Genomic DNA, 17,184 nt, shown 5'->3' with positions numbered 1-17,184 from the left:
ATGGTACTTTCAATGTACAATGAGCTTGCCAGGATGTAACCCTTTATAAGTCAATAAGCAACTTTCATATTACAAACAACAAATAACAAAATTATATGGATCCTATGGAGAAAAAAGGAAAAATGGTGGACTTGACAGGGAGCCATTTTTAATAGATATAATCATAGATACAGTTTCTCTGGGCATTACTAAAGCCTCTGTTCCACTTTTAAAATATGCAGACTTCAGAAGTAATGTGTGGTCTTGCAAATATTTTTGAGTAAGAAGGCACATGGGATGTGCTTTCAGCATTCTGATGAGTTTTTAACTCGAGCAAACCTGAAGTAACAGGTCAATTGTAGGAAACAGTGGAAAAACACACCTGTCCATTCACATGTGTGTACATAGGCAAATATACACACACACACACATGTGCACACATATACACAACTCTTTTTTTCTCCTATTTAAAAGAATTTTGCTCTCTTTGTCCCACTTCCCTGGGGACAAGAAGATGAATGAAGATGGCAAAGATGAAGCATTGTCCATTTCCATTCTCTCCTCGATGTCTAACTGAGCTCTTTCAGAGGAGGTTGGAAAAAAGAGAAGTTGGGCCAAAAGTAGTCAGGTCACTATCTTTGGAATCTAATGCTTATCTTTTTTTAATCTAGATGATTGACACTTTTTTTTATTTATAGTACTTTATTAGCATATTCGCTGTCCATATTAATGGGGTTCAGGGTGATAATTAGATATACACAGCGTGCTGTGATCAAATCTAACCTATCTTTTTCCACCCACAACAACACACCCTTCTCAATCTCTAGTAATCACTATTCTACTTTCAGGTGGCTTTGTTTTGGGGTTTTTGTTTGTTTGTTTCTACACCTGAGAGAAAACATGTAGTACTTGTGTGTCTATGTCTGGATTATTTCACTTGACAAAATACCTTATGATTCCACACATTTTGTTGCAAAAGAAAAGATTTCATTCTTATTGATGACAGAATAACAAACATCCCATGTGTACATTTACATTTTCTTTATACATTCATCTGTAAATGGGCATCAGGGCATATCTTGAATCTTATGAACTGTGCCACAATAAACATGGGTGTGCAGGTGTCTCTATGGTGTGCTGATTCCATTTTCTTTGTATATATACCCAGAAGTAGGGTAGCTGAATCATATGGTAGATCTAATTTTACGTTTCTGAGGAACCTCCACACTATTCTCCATAATGGCTGTACTGAATTACACTTCCACTAATGGTGTATATCCTAGCCAGAATTTGCCACATTGGTGTTACTTTTTGATAGCAAACATTCTAACAGGTGACGTGGTATCTCATTATAGTTTTGATTTGCATTTCCCTGAAGGCTATTGACATTAACCAGTTGTTCAAAAATGTGTTGGCCATTTGTGTATCTTCTTTTGAGAACTGTGTACTGCTCAGAACATTTGGCCACTTGTAATTGAAATACTTGTTTTTCTATTATTAAGTTTTTGAGTTCCTTGTATCTTTTGATATTAAACCTATGTCAGATGAAAAGCTGGCAAGTATTTTCTCCCGCTCTGTGTCTCTTCATATGATGATTGCTTCCATGCCTCTGCAGAAGCTTTCTAGTTTGATGCAATCCCTTTGGTCAATTATTGCTTTTGCTTCTTGTGTATTTGGGGTCCTATCCAGAAAAAAACATGGACTATGCCAATTCCTTGAAGTATTTCCCCTATGATTTCTTCTAGCAGTTTCAGAATTTCAGGTCTTAGGTATTTGATTTCTTTTGAGTTGATTTTTCTAGAGTGAGAGATAGGGGTCAGGATCCAATTACATAGTGATTGCCAGTTTCCAAGTAACATTTATTGAAGAGGGTGTCCTTTCTCCAGTGTTTGGATAGGAGTCTGTGTTGAGAATCAATTGGCTGTAAATGCATGATTTATCTCTGGGATCTCTGTTCTGTTCCATTGGTCATTGAGTCTGTTTTTAACCAATGATTTGCTGTAACAGTTACTAAGGCTCTGTACTATGCCTTGAAGTCAGGAATTATGATGCCACCAGCTTTTTCTTTTTTGTTCAAGATTTCTTTGAATGTTTGGAGTTTTTTGTGCTTCCATATGAATTTTAGATTGCTTTTTTCTAGTTTTGTGAAGAATATCATTGGTATTTTCTTGCATTTAATCTATACATTGCTTTTGATATTATGAACAATACAATAATATTAATTCTTCCAATCCATGAACACAAGAGAACCTGCCTTCTAGTGTGTGCTTTCCTTAACATTATACTTTTAAAATTCTAATTCTTCAAGAACTAACTGTATTACTAAATGTACTTAGTTGGTTATTTTGATATTTTCTGAGTAATTTCAAATCATCATCTCACCATTCTTTATTATTTCTTTGAGAATTTCACCTATGTCTCTTGCCTACTCAGTTTTCATTTGGTTTGGGAACTCCATAAATAATTAAATAATTAAAAATTTTATGCAAGTATTTAAGGATAATTTTTTGGACGAATCTGTATTTAAATCACTTCTCTAACTGAAATAGAAGAATAGGGAAGGAAAACTGCATTCTGCACTTGTCTCACAATACCATGCAAGCAAATAATAAAAGGAAGCAGAAAAGAATATTAGCCATAGTAATTTACTAAATGACTTCTCCTTTCATTGCATGGGACCTGGCAAGTGCTGTGTGTGGAAGTATAATACATATTAAGACTAAGAAGAACAGAACATTTAAGTTAACTATTTTTAATCCATAGGAATAAGTATGTTTTCTTTCCAGAGTGGGTAAAGTAAATTTAATCCTTAAACAGTTTTCTTCAAGATATGGTCATTACTCTTATTGTCAGCAGGAAGATAATTTACTCCTAGGAGACCATTAATCCTCACATATGACCTGGGAAAATGAATGGCACATCCACACTCTACAATGCTGTTTGCCCCTCTCAGTCCTGCAGTTCTTCAGCCACAACCATTTGCAGACCCATTGCTAGAAAGGATGCAAAGCAAATGGCAATACAAATCCTGTTTCTATTTCCTTGTAACAAGGGAAAGCTAAGCAGCTTTTTTGGAAAACAGAAATCTTGTGGTGGGTCTAGAGCTAATTGCAAGTATGAAGGAATAGAAAGTACGTCACATTTCCCTTAATCAAACGAGTTTCTTTCGAATTGTTATGGATGAAGTGGACACATAGTTCATTTACTGGAGAATTAGTGACATTGAATCTCAACTAGATCCTGGTAAATGAAAGAATAGCTTATTATAGAACATAGAAACAAGCAGAGGATTTTGCATTACTCAAAGTACGCACACAGGTAATAAGGGTAAAGTTTGTGGGTTAAGAGAAAGAATTTGCCAAATATGTACTTGTCCTTTATTGCTATCCTTAAGTCTAAATCCCATTCTTTGAAGTTAAGATTACTGAGGATTTGTGGAAAAATCCTGAAAAAGGTTTTGTATATTTGTATACAACAATGGATCTTGGATTTTTCTTCTCCTGAGGTGGGTCTCACTTCAAAGTCTTGATTCTTTCAAGTAGGGGAATGATTCCTTGTAGACTTTTAAAAATTCAAGAAAAAGTTATTTGGTCACTAACAAATAAGAAACTAGTGAATTATGTCTTGATTCATTGTAGCTGACTGCATAAAGTATAGAAAACTTTTTCACTCTTGGGGAAAAGTCACAAAATGATCTTGGAATCCTACACAAACCCAAACAGATATTTACTAAAGTTGGTTGGGGTGGGGGAAGAAAATTCCTACCAAAGAACAAACACAGATAGATACAAGTCTGAGTTTGGCAGTTGAAGGTGAAAGGACAGGAGCACCAAAAAAATCCCCAGCTCTGAAGAACCAGACCAAAATCCTGAAACTGAAGCTAGATTAGGATAATAGAAAATCCTGCCACCATCATCACCTGTCTAGCACCAAGTCACAGACATCACACATCTACAGTGGAGGGGATCAAGAATGTGGAGAGAGACCTTCTTCCTCTGTGGAGCATGTAGATAGCTGAAGGCTGAACATTGAACATGACCTTGGGAAATCCTTCCAGTAACCCAGCTCCTTCTTCAAATCAAGGCAACAGAAGCTGAATGCTGAATAAATTCATACTCTCTTGGGCACTAAAATTTATGGTAGCACCAATAATATCCAAATGCAGCTCAACTTCTGACTAAGTTGACTTGATCTCCCATAATAGCTGTCTACAGAAGAAATGGACACATCGTATGTATAAATACTATTTACCTTCATTTCTGTTTCCTATGCATGAAATGCAGCATTCTTTCAAATTTATGAGACATCCATAAAGAAAATAAACAATTATCAAGAGGTAAAACAATAACAGAGCTAGATTCAGAAATGACCCAGTTATTGAAAATCTCAAAGAAGGAATTTATGTTAAAGGATCTCAGGAAGCTGGTGGCTCATGCTTGTAATCCTATCTACCTGGGAAGCTTAGAGCACAAGGATTGAGGTTTGAGGCCACTGTAGGCAAATAGTTTGTGAGATTCCATCTCAATAGCAAAAAGTTGGGTATGGTGGTATGCACCTGTCATTTCAGTGACAGCACAAAGTATAAAATAGAAGGATCTGGGCAAAAAGTGAGACCGTATCTCCAAAATAACCAGAGCAAAAAGAGCTGGGGCTAGATGCAAGTGGTTGAGCATCTGCTTAGTAAATGTGATACCCTGAATACCACTCTTGGGGATATACCCAAAAGACTGTGACACAGGTTACTCCAGAGGCACCTGCACACCCATGTTTATTGTGGCACTATTCACAATAGCCAAGTTATGGAAACAGCCAAGATGCCCCACTACTGACGAATGGATTAAGAAAATGTGGTATCTATACACAATGGAATTTTATGCAGCCATGAAGAAGAACGAAATGTTATCATTCGCTGGTAAATGGATGGAATTGGAGAACATCATTCTGAGTGAGGTTAGCCTGGCCCAAAAGACCAAAAATCGTATGTTCGTCCTCATATGTGGACATTAGATCAAGGGCAAACACAACAATGGGATTGGACTTTGAGCACATGATAAAAGTGAGAGCACACAAGGGAGGGGTGAGGATAGATAAGACACCTAAAAAATTAGCTAGCATTTGTTGCCCTTAACGCAGAGAAACTAAGCAGATACCTTAAAAGCAACTGAGGCCAATAGGAGAAGGGGATCAGGAACTAGAGAAAAGGTTAGTTCAAGAAGAATTAACCTAGAAGGTAACACACATGTACAGGAAATTAATGTGAGTCAACTCCCTGTATAGCTATCCTTATCTCAACCAGCAAAAACCCTTGTTCCTTCCTGTTATTGCTTATACTCTCTCTCCAACAAAATTAGAGATAAGGGCAAAATAGTTTCTGCCCAGGTATCGAAGGGGTGAAGGAGGAGGGGGAGGGAGTGGAGTGGATGGACAGGGAGGGGGTAGGGGCAGGGAGGAGAAATGACCCAAGCATTGTATGCACATATGAATAATAAAACAATAAAAATTAAAAAAAAAAGACCCTGAGTTCAAACCCCAGCAAAAAAAAGAAGAAAAAGACAGTAAGAACAAGAGCCACCCTTTATGTTGGTATATTCTGTCTTCAGGAAAGAAGAGGCAAGGGCCAAGTAACTGGGTTTAGAGTTGACTAGTTTGAATGGTATCAGTGTGCTCTGGGGCTTTAAGGTTTCAAAAGGTCCTTATGATCTTAAAAGTCCAGCTTACCATGTAAAGAATAATAGAGCTTGCTTTATAAGTAGCATGGTTTTCTATAAGATGAAATTTTACCTTCTACCATATTTTTGGAAGAAATAAAAAATTCAGAGAAATAAAAAATCTGTCCAAGGTCATAAATAGGATTACTAAGTCCCCTGCATCTGCAGATTCCACCAACCTAGGATGTAAAATATTTGAAAACAGAAGTTACACTGCTGCTGATGCATACTTGTAGTTAGGCTAACAATGGTTGTATCTGTATTAAACAAGCACAAACTTTTGGACTGGAGGTATGACTCAAATGATAGAGCATCTGCCTAGAAAGTGTTAGGACTTGAATTCAAAACCTCCCCATAAAAGCCAATAACACAGGCAACAAAAATCAAAACATAAAGACTTCTTCTTATTCTCATCATTCCCTAAACAATACAGCATAACAACTATTTACATAGCATTAATGTTATATTAGGTATTATAAGTAATCTAGAGATTATTTAAGGCATACTGGAGGGTATGTATAAGGAACATGTAAATTCCATACCATTGCATTTAAGGGGCTTGAGCTTCTAGAGATTTTAGCATTCAAAGGGGTTTTGGAACCAACTGTATAACAAAACCCGTTATTGTAATATCCATTTCTTAAGGCTATTAAGTAAGAATCCCAAGAAAAAAAAAGTAAGAGATATCAACATGTCCTGATTTTAATACAATTAGGAGAACACAAGGAAAATGCAAGAGCTAATAAGTAGCAAAGAAATTTACATTGATTCAGGCTATAAATATTTGGGAGCAAAGGGTTTGAGCACTTTATCTAGAAAAAAATAAGCACAATATTTGGAGGACATTACTAAATGCATCACAGTAAATATGGCCCTTTTCTTTGTTCAAAACATTAACCTGGCCAAATTCAAAGACATAAAGGAAGACTGCTGATATCTTGAAGTCAGTTAGGAAAGGAATTAGAGAAGTAAGAAAGACATTTCTAAACTTTCACCATTTACACAGTCCTTTATCTCCCCTAACTCTACTGCATGATGGAGTAGCAGGAGCCCTGCTTCTCAATATCAACAAACCAAAGTGTCATTCTGGAGTTTTCTGCCATGGCAAACAGAGAAAGATAAAAAAAAGAATCAAAAACAGAAGATAAAATTAATATTTGTCTCAAACGATATGGCTCTACCTGGAAAATTTAATTAAACAATTCAGAGACTACAATTACTAATAAGATACTTCAATAAGAAGAGTGATTAAACAATAAAATATTGTTTCTGTGAGCCAATAATATTCAGTTAGAAACTAGAAGGCAGTTTAAAATAGTACAGTGAAATGGCATGTATGCTTATTTTAAACATATAAAACCACTATTCACTATGAAATGTATAACATAAATTGATAAATACTGGATGAGAAAAGAGACCTCACCTAGTGAAGACAGGAATCCAGGTGAAGAGGTTGTACTACATTAAATCTGTAATGTACTTTTTAAAAATAAATCTTAAAGCAATATGGCAACATATGTTACATCTGGGCAAACAAGTATCTTACTTTGTTGTATATCTGAAATATTTTGTAATTAGAAACAAATAACATGAAAATGAACACTCCATTAATAATGGGAACAAATATAAAATATAGTGAAAGGAATAGGAGGTCTCAGCGGGCCCCAACCCCCTTGTTGGAGAAACCAGTACCAAACGTCCCATGTAGATAAGATAAGCAATGCGGCAGGGCTCAGTTAGGGCATATAGAATGTGGGGAATGTGAGCGGGGGGTACATACAAGATGTGAAGTACGTGCAAGATGTGAGGTGCGCGCAAGATGTGCTGTGCCTGCTTGCCCAATGTTGATAACGAAAATATGCATGCCACCGCGGTCTATATAAGATTTCCCCTAAAGAGGCTCAGGGTCGTGTTTTCCTAACCGGTCCTGCGTGTCCGTGTGGGAGCTCGACCCTGGCTAGCCAGCCCAATAAACTCTGCTTTCTTGATTGCATTCACGCCTGGCTCTCTGTCTCTCGGGGGAATAGGATTCCGGGTCCTAACAATAGCAATAGACAACAGAAATCATAATAAAACTTTGAAGAATACTGAATTTAGAGATATAACACAAGCCCAATGTAAACATCAACCATATTTTAGCAAATATAAGACAAAGTAGCTCTAAGTTTTTCTAATAGCATAAGTCTGTGAAAATTGCCAATGAATTTTTTGACTCACACTCCCAGACATGAATCCATTTTGTAGAAGAATACTTAAAGAATATGAAACTAGTGTATGAATAGTGTTTTCTAATCAACAAAACATAAAATTCAGAAACGTCTTTGGGTATTTAAAATTTTTGTAGGTTAAAGTAATGATGTATTTCAAAACAGTAATGCAAAGATAAATTATTCAACAAATGCTGATATCATATTTTTATTGAAGGTAGAACAGTATGATTCTGAATAATAATCTTACAATATAAAATACAGATGAATTAAGATTTAATTTCTATAAAATAGTGACAGAACTTAATTACAAGACAATAAACATAAATATCTAATTTCATGATGCAATATATTTGAAAAGTAAATATTTAATATTAGTAATACATTAATTGAAAAATATGGATGATAGAAAAACTGATAAAATGACTGTCCTCATTAACCTGGAAAAGGACTTATGTATACAAATCATCAAGAAGAAAATCCAATAAGCCAACAAAATTCATGCATGACTATTAAAATATATGATCTAGCAAATAAAATCAAATTAGTACAAAATTGAAATGAAGTTTTGCAATATCAAAATGGCATCGTTTTAGTGTAAATCTTCCATTTGTTAAACCAGGGATATAAAGTGTCCTCTTATATTTTAATGAAAAGAGTGTAAATTGGTTCTGCCTTTCAACAAAGCAAATTGAGAGAATATATCAAACACAGTAATGCTCACACCTCTTGACCTTGTAATTCCACATCTAAATTTATGCTAATGAAATCTAGTCAAAGATGTTTGCCAGGCTTTATGAATGATGAAATTTATTGTATGCTACTTATAACAAATAGGAGAACAACTCAGTACTAAAGGATCAGTTAGAGTACTCATATACTAATGCCATGGATGATTGCTATAATATAAATTAGATTTTTTTGCTTTTACAGAATAATACATATTTCAGGGAAATGTTTATGATATTAATTTCTTTAGTTAACATACATATAAGGAAAATATACAAAATAACAATGCCTATTTTTAAGGGTGCTATCATTGCACTTTAAATATCTTTGATTTCGCATATATTTTTAATTTTCAAATAATTGCCTGTATTTAGATTCTCCAATTCCACTCCTTCTTTTCTTTCTTAAATGCATTCCAGTAAGACTTTTGCCTATATGAAACTCCATGAAACTGTTTTGGTAAGTGTGACAATGATCACCCAATACCTACTTTTGATCTCCTTTCACCTACTCCAATGTTTTCCTATAAGTATGGGGGTCATTACCATTCTTAGACTCAGGAAGAAAAGACTCCTGTCCCAGGCTTTACTTTTAGAAGACACTACTTGGGTCTTTCTCATGGAGGGAGGAACAGTCCTTTTGCTCAAGGGGATCCTCACATGGAAATGCAGACCATGTTACAAACATTCTGCAAGATGCTCTTTCCTGTGTGTGTGGGTCTCCAGAAGATATATACCATGACACTCATCTGAGCAGTTCGGTTAGGAAAAGCCAAGAAGAAAATATTGAGGAATGGTTTGAGTGGACTTTAGAACATATAGGCTTAAGATGGGGCTAGGGTAAGGGCTGGTGTGGTGGGGACTGGGCCAGGAGCCAGCTCTTGTTACCACAGCCCATCTTCAAACTCTGAAAGGGCTGAGAATCTTATATTGACTTCTGTAAAAATAAACATAATACGGCAAGTCTGCAATTCATTCACTCCATTTAGAAAACTGTTGCTTGAAAATTTCCAGTAAAAATAGTATTCTAATAGTCTTGGTTATTCCATAGTTCACAACTGTGATGTTTGCTTTCATCTAAAGTTTCTTTCTTTATTTTCCTTTCTACACATTCATTAAAGAAGGGCTTAGATTCAGAGACATGGCATATACTAACTGTTAAGCATACAAATGTTGCTACTTTTCTCAAAGATAATTTGGAAATGTATAAAAAGTCTTAAAAATGAGGGTCAGGGAGGGAGCTCAGTGGCACATATATCATATGGGTTGGGCCCTGGGTTCAATCGCCAGCATTCTTTCCAAATAAAGTCTTAAAAAAGACAGTTTTTTAAGTCTGAAATTCTATTTTTAGAAATTTACCTAAAAGAATGAAGCATAGATACCCTAAGATTTTCTAAAATGGAGAATCATTTTCATAGAGAAATATTATATACCACATATGTGTCACTAAATTATAAAATAGTTTATGACATTTCTATACAATATGGAACAATACAGTTCATGGATGTAATATTATGTGTTAGAAATATCGGGGCACTGCTGTGATCATAAATCAAATACATGCTCAAAGTTGACGGGCAAGGCAGTATTTACTTCTGCAGAAGGTATGCCTTCAACCAGAGTCAGGCAAGCAAGCACACTGGGTGGAAGGACCACCTCAGATTTTATCTCCAGTGTAGGATTGCCCCTCGTTCTAATTGAGGAGGGAGCTCAGATTCAAAGTCTTTGCGATTGACTTTAATTGATTTTGGGAGGGCATAGAGGAAGAGCAGACATGATTGGAGAGCATGGACATGCAGCTTAATTTGGTAGGCATACACAAAGAGAAAGGGGTGACCCATTAGGCAAGGAATTCTAGGCTTTCAGGAAACTGAAGGCTGAAATGGCTGTTGACCTGAAATGGCAGCATCAAGAATGTAATTAACCCATGTCCAAGGAGACCTTGGGACAGGAAAGCAGAAATTCCTTTGAACAATGGTTATCTTATAACTAGCAGTTTGAGGTTAGGGCATCCAATGACAAACTATTCATTGCTGAAGGCAGAAACTTTACAGAGTTAGGTCACATGCCACAGAGCACATAGGCAACTGGGGAAATTAGCTAATATCCACACAGTGACAGACAAATTCCATAGTGTGGTGTTGGGGGTGGAGGAGAGACCTAAACCTACCGCCCTGAGATCAAGGGTCTCATGGTCTTTCGACTGAGCTAGCCCTTTGACAGAAAAGACCCAATTTAGTTGATGTTTGTGACACAGAAGTATATTTATGCCATATGAGGCAGAAAAGACTAGGTTAAATCTTGAATATTATCATAAATCGTGAATATAACCGTTTTTCTACAAATAATAATTATAAAAATATTTGCTCAGGTATAGAAACTGTTCTGATCTATATATTAGAATATATGTGTGTATATATGCCTTCAGTTGAGAGTGATTATTTCTAAATGGTAATTCAGTGAATTTTTCGTTCTCATGAGAAATAAATGTATTCATTAATAAAATGAATTAAAATACTAAATATTTTTATGAGAAAGCATTGCAGCATTCTGTATGTTGTCAGATGAATTATATTCTGAGTATTTCAGAATATGTCAAGATTCAAGTCTATTTGAGTTATGCTAGTGCCTTTAAACAGAATTTTAAGAGTTTTTTGTTATTTCTCTTGATTTTGGCTTTTATGAGAAAAGGAATATAGGCAGAAACATAGTTTACTGTTTCTCATTATTTCCTCTTATTTTGAGTTGTGTTTGCCTTCAGCATACAGGATTTCACTGACAACTGTTATCTCACAAACCTAATATTATTTTAAAGGAATTCTGTACTATCCAGGAATCTAAGCACTGGTTTCACAGCAGTTTTCTCCCTAAATATAACAAGTTCCAGACCTGGTTTTGACTGCATGACTTTAGTCAAATTGCTTTAACATTCAGAATTTCAGTGTCTCCTCTGCCATGTGAGAAGACTAAAGCAGATTTGCTCTGAGATTTTTTCCCACCTCTGGTTTCCATGAGTTTGACCCAGCAGTCAAAACCAGAGCCAAGTTAGCCATATAAATGCCCAGCAATAACCAGAGCCAGGGTAGGTGGAGTGATCAACAGCAAGGGGCCTGAGGTGTTTTGCATTGTACTTGTATCAGTCCCAGAGTTTGAGATGAGCCTACACCTACAGGCCAGGGTGGTCTGTCATTCCAGTAGGAGGCTGACCTTAGAACATGCTATAGTTGAAATGTTTGTCCTCTGCTAAAACCATGTTGAAATTTAATTGCCATTGAACAGTATTGAGTGGTAGGACTTTGACTAGTGGCAATGGCTCACATGTTTAACACTAGCTAGTTGCAAGGTTGAGATTGGGAAGATGTGGTTCAGGTCCAGCCCAGGCAAAAAGTTCACAAGAGTCCATTTCAACCAATAAGCTGTGTAGCTTCCCAGCTACACAGTAAGCATAAAAAGGAGGATCTCAGTCCAGGTCTGTGCAGGCGTAAACATCTATTCGAAAAGTAACAAACAAATGAACAAAAGGATTGGGGACATGGATCAAGTGGTAAAGTCCCTGCCAATGAGTACAAGGCCCAGACTTCATACCCCAGTAGTACAATAAATAAATAAATAATGTGGGATCTTAAAGAGATTATTAGGCCATGGGGCACTGCTCCCATGAATGGATTAAAGCCATCATTGTGGGCATGGGTTCATTCCTACCTCAGTAGTTTCCTCATAAAACTATGTCCCCTTTTTATCTGTCCAATTGTCTAACTCTCTCTTTCTTCCCCTGTTTGCTCTTCTGCCTTACACCATGTTATGACCCAGCAACCAAGACCCTGCAAGATGCTACCAACTTGATCTTGGACCTCTCTGCATCCAGAACTGTGGGTATAGAAAGGAAGTGCCATTGCTAACTTGGTTTACTGTTGGAAACTATGAAATGGCAGTCAGTGTTGAATTTTCTAGGAAAATTTTAAATGCCTAATAAAACATCACTATTAAATAGTTAAGAATCCAGAGTCTGTGAAAATTTTCTCAAATTGAAAAAGGAATTTGCAAAAGGAATATATAACAGCAATTCTCACCAAAACACAATTAAAAAACCAAATGATATATTTTTATAAACTATTCTTAAATGCGAAGAGTAAAAACATTATTCTTATATGACAAATTCCCACTCAGGACATTTTAAAGGAAAATTATTATAATTTTTGTTATAGTTTTGTCCTTTAGATATTCCTTTGTAACAGCAAGTTTTACAGAGTGATTTGGTAAACTATCTCAGTTTAAGTAGCTATGTTTTCCTTGTCCTTGAAGACATCCTTCTTTTGTGACTAATGCTTGAAAACAGTGAGACAATTTCTATACCAATCTACAGCACACTAGGTACAGGCAACCAGGAAATCACGATACAAGTTTCTTAATTAGTCCAAAGTTCAGTCCTCTCAGGAACTTTTAGGCGATCAACAGGAGATTGTTATGAAACAAAATCAGGAAAATCTCATAAAGCCTTCTTTTTAAAGACCTATTAATGTACTGTGGTGTTAGTACAACTTTACAACACAACATATAGTGATACTATATATAGTGATACTGGGCAAAAGGGAAAAATCTTGTAGAGGCAGGAAATAATATTAGTGCATTCTCATTACATGATTATTAGCTCATTAAAGCCACCAGCACCTTCTTCTTGAGTAATTGACATGACTGATTTGCTGCTCTAAAATCAAATGATGGGTAGCTGCCCAGAATATTACCATTCTGTTATCAAAATGGGAAAGAATGCTAAATGGCATTGGGATCAATATGGTAAACATATGACATTTTTATTTGCAAAAATAGTTCTTTCATCTGAAGCTTGTCCTAAATAACCAATATACTTTCTTTGCCTACTGGATTTTGTCTGAACTTATTTGATTGCATGAGTATAATAAAGAAATGGCAAATTGAGCATATGTCCTGTTTCTGGAAGTAAATTGACAAGTTGGTTTACTGACCTTTTCAGACTTCCTTCTTCTCCTCTTACTCCTTTTTTCTTTTTAATTTCTGACAGCTCCAGAGGCCGTAGCTTTGCATGGATCCACAGGTAGTGATTAGTAACTGGCAGAATGTACTCTGCCCAGGGAGATGGGTTCAATCTGTGAGCTCCATGAGCTCCAGTTTTGCCAATGAAGTTGCTGACAAGGATAGCAATTAGTGTCAGGCAGAGGGAGGTCAGCACAACAAAATGTAAAAAAATAACTAAATTTCTATTTAATGTGTGAACATCTTGGGAATAGAAATCAATGTTGGGGAATCAAGGGCATGTAACTCTATCATCCAGGTTATATTGTAATGACAGACACTATGGTAACACATTGAGTTTTTGATCTCTAAAATTCAGCTCAGCACTGGTAGAGTAAAAGTAGTTTCAGACAAAAGACAAAATAAATGTTTGATTATCCTGCTCTAATCAACAGTTGGACTTCTGCATCTCCTTCCTCCATGTTTCTAACTATCACAGGCAGATCTTTTTTAAATAAAATACTCAAAATTTGGGGATAAAATAACAAGCACCAAGCAATTTGAATCAAAGTACACCAAAATCAGTCTGAATATATGCTGATTATAAACAACTAATACAAAGTACATTTTTTCTTGCAGACATCTATTTCACCTGTCCACTTTTGCCCACTCTTCCTTCATCCGTATGTATCCAGTATTTCTCAAAACGTTAGCTTATTAAAAATTTTAAGAAACCAATGATAGAGAGCTAAAAAACTGTTGCCAAATCAGTATATTGAAAAGAGCACAATCTAAAATCAGTAAGAAACAAGTTTACTAAGCCAGATCTCCTTATTCTAAATGAATGACATTGGACAAAGTATAGCACCTAAAAGAACATCTTTTTACCTAGATATAAAACAACAGAGACACTGAAAAATAAGATAGCTATAGAAAGTGTCACCATCCAATAGAGTAGTTTATAAATGCAGAGAATATGGTATGTATTCTAACGAAATCTGTAGGTAACACATACCAATGCTCATGAGTTAAATCTTTACATCTAATCAAATGGTGATTTTAAATTGAGCACATCAAAACAAGTAGAAAAGGAGTGATAATACTTGTAAAAAAAAATAGAGGGACAATTGTGTCTTTTTGGAGCATCAAACTACCACCTGTCATATCTATTCACAGGATCTATGCTGAATATGATATCTTGGCAATTTTTCCTTAAGAAATGTTGGGTTATCATCAAATAACACATAAAATTGGTCAGTAGGCTCTTGTATGGGAGTATATGATGAATACATGTTTAATAGGAAATGGTTTGAACAGTTTTAGCTTCACTGCTATTATTAATTTTAAATAATAAATAATCCCTTTCTAGCCTCATCTTACACCCTAAGTTCTAAATTTTCTCTACTCAAGGAATGGACTGTAGTCTTATTCTCCCTGACTTTATCTTCTACAGTCAACATGTAAGCTTTGCAAAGTCATTATTAGCTAATTGGCTTAATTGAGATAAATAGGTGGCACAAAAATACTTTTTGAGGAACTCTCCACCATGAACATTATATTTACATTTACATAGAACTTATATTGGCTCTTTATTCTACTACTTTAATATTTAATTTAGTATGGTCTTACTGGAATTTCAGAAATTGAGTGGTTTAGAAGGAGAAAGAAGGCCTTTCCAGTGACTCTAAAATAATTTTATGAAAACTGGGTTCGAAATTATCCTATTTAGTTATGCCCACCTACTAACAAAGAACCCTCATTATACTGAAACTTATCACCTTTGCTTTTGGTTCTTTGAGCAATACTGAAATTAAATTGTCATTGTGACCATGGACCATAAAAATATTCGTAATCACTGATATAATTATTATGCCTCCAAACATCTATACAAAAAATACTTTAAACAAAAAGGTCTTATTATCAAAATATCTATCACAGAGTTATTTATATTTTTGAAAATATAGAATTAACATATATGACTAGCAATACATAAGTAGTTATACAAATTCAGATTCATTCATAATGTGGAAATTTTATACATGTTAAAATATTTATAAAACTCTATATAAGAGAACATGCTGATATCACAATATTCAGTACAAACATCACAATGAATTTTTATTTATAATATATCAACACTGTGAAAAATATTCAGAAGATAAAGATTCAAGTAATACATCAAAATATTAATAGTTATTTCTTATGTTAAGAGAAAATGTTTTTCTACTTCTTTGAACCCTGATGTACTTATAGCTTTTCATAGTCAGAAATAATTCATAAAAAATAAAATAATAGGCCATGATTTAGCTACAGAAGAATTGAAAGTTTAGGAAATTTAAAAACTGTGTAGGTGTTATAGATTAGATCTCAGGGGAAATTGAACTTTTTGAATAACACCTAAACTAGAGTTAGCAAAGCATGTTTTTGATTCATTGTTGAGTTATTCCTCATGTATACCTGCAGATCTGATAATAAGACTCTGAAAGTCTTTGAAACTTCTATATCAAAGCATCTTTTTACCTCCTAAATCAACCTAAAATTTGAAGTAAACATGTTGGTGATTTAAAAAAATACACCAGTCTATGTTCCACCTTTAGAGTATTTGCCTTTTTTTCTGAAATCCCAGTTATAGATCACTGTACTGTGTCATCCAGTGAAGATATACTGATGGGAGATCACTTGCAAGACATCGAGTAGCTCCTCTAAAAGCATGCTGCTTGCACATATCCTTGACATGCCTGATAGCTGGAGAAGGAATTTTCTTTAAAAAAACTTCAGGAGAAAAAGACAAGGTTTAATCTAAATTATAGATTACCTTAAGAAAGAGAAACATTAGCATGACTATGTAGAGGATACAGTGAATACTTGATAATATAATGAATTCCATTATGAAGCATGGCTCTGAAAAGGAAACTTGAGGGTTAACCATCATCGACCATGTAGAAACTATTCCAGGTCCATGAGAAACAATCAGCAATAGGAAGTAATTCCATAGCATCACTATCTAACCCATTTCATTCTGAAAACACCCTGTAGAAAAGAAGTTATTCATTAAATAAAGGCAGTGGGTTTGCATATTGACCCACAATGTCTCCCATGTAGGACAATAAGAATACTTCAGTGGCTGAGAAGTAATATAGTCCTCTTGATGGATGGAATATTGACTTCTAAAATTAGCATAGATAATATATTATAAGGCTATAGGTAATATATGAGAAACAAATTTCACTATGTAAATTTTGCTGAGAGAACTAACAAAATAATATAGTTTTTAATATAAACTATATACACATGTAAGTAAATATAAAAATGATAAAATAAAATTAAAATTTATAAATAAACTATGTTAAATAGAAACCCCTCACACAAATAAAAATTTTATGTCCCAGGAAATGACAAGCTAGGATATTTCATAGAACCATAAATAAGTCCACAATAGCCATACATCCATAAGAATACAGATGGGGAAGACAGAGAGAAGCCTTTTCCCTAAAGAAACCTGAAAGTGGTTCATTCAAGGCAAAGACTCTTTCTCTGTCTTTTGTCTCTGGTTCTACCTGCTTGATAGTTTCT

General features: G+C 35.0%; 1 long non-coding RNA gene across 19 annotated transcripts in view; it reads right to left on the bottom strand.

Moving 5' to 3' along the window:
* LOC141416890 (uncharacterized) overlaps nt 1–13,809 on the bottom strand; it is a 609,433-nt gene extending 595,624 nt beyond the window's left edge. For 16 of the 19 annotated variants that reach the window (XR_012441495.1, XR_012441487.1, XR_012441488.1 and 13 more), the window contains exon 1: nt 13,605–13,808. This is a non-coding gene — a long non-coding RNA (uncharacterized lncRNA). Of the gene's footprint in view, nt 1–13,604 lie in introns of all 19 variants that reach the window. The other 3 variants (XR_012441489.1, XR_012441492.1, XR_012441497.1) reach the window with 1 other exon arrangement.
* Between the last annotated feature and the right edge of the window lie 3,375 nt (nt 13,810–17,184).

The sequence above is a fragment of the Castor canadensis genome, chromosome 14 (assembly GCF_047511655.1).
Source record: "Castor canadensis chromosome 14, mCasCan1.hap1v2, whole genome shotgun sequence".
NCBI classification, from domain to species: domain Eukaryota; kingdom Metazoa; phylum Chordata; class Mammalia; order Rodentia; family Castoridae; genus Castor; species Castor canadensis.
This window is presented reverse-complemented; position numbering and strand designations above follow the sequence as displayed.